This window comes from Myotis davidii, unplaced genomic scaffold, assembly GCF_000327345.1.
Source record: "Myotis davidii unplaced genomic scaffold, ASM32734v1 scaffold8, whole genome shotgun sequence".
NCBI classification, from domain to species: domain Eukaryota; kingdom Metazoa; phylum Chordata; class Mammalia; order Chiroptera; family Vespertilionidae; genus Myotis; species Myotis davidii.
In genome coordinates this window covers 2374838-2375610 of record NW_006299520.1, presented here as the reverse complement: position 1 = coordinate 2375610, position 773 = coordinate 2374838, and the positions used below count along the sequence as shown (strand labels likewise).

Genomic DNA, 773 nt, shown 5'->3' with positions numbered 1-773 from the left:
CAGGAATGAATAGAGAGAGCCCATAGTTCTTGGATTCAGGAAATTAGAAGAGGCAATTGTTACTTAATCTCAAACACTAAAAGACAAAATTGAGCAAAGCTTGAATTAACAAAGTCTGATTTAAACATGCCCTTTCGTCAAGGGTCAAATTAACAATATGGTCCAATGCACATCATTAAGGTAATGTAAAGCATAGCTGAATGAAATCTCATAAATTACACACTTCTAGGTTAATATTTACTTTATCTCAGCACTTTAAAGAGATTATTCTATTTTTGGCACTGCTATTGAAAAAAATGTCTAATTAGCTTTTAGGTTTGTACTTTGTATGCTTTTATGATCTTTATGTCTTAATTGCTCTGAAATTTGATTTTGGTGTATCTAGGCATGGATATATATATATATATATATATATATCCTTCTTTTTTTGTGCCAGTGAATTTATTCTCAGCCATCATGTCTTCCATCCTTGCCTTTTTCTCATTCCTTGTTTTTGTCTCTTCTGGAATTGCGATTGGAATGTGTTAGACCTTATTCTGTCTTTTAGGTTGCTACGGCTCTTTCATATTTTCTTTCATATTTTTTATCTTTTCATATCTGTGGGCTGCATCTGAGTAACAGTATTTTAGATCTGTTTTCCAGTTAAACATTTTCCATTGGTTACCCTTACAAACAACTGAGTTTTAAATTCCATTAATTATCTTTTTACTTCTGGAGGATATCTTGGTACATTGACAAATATGCCTGGTATTTTTGACAGCACTATTTCTTGC

General features: G+C 31.8%; 1 long non-coding RNA gene across 1 annotated transcript in view; it reads left to right on the top strand.

Annotated features, from left to right (window-relative positions):
• LOC107184898 overlaps window positions 1-773 on the top strand; it is a 32967-nt gene that overhangs the window by 31440 nt on the left and 754 nt on the right. The gene's annotated exons all lie outside the window — the stretch shown is intronic.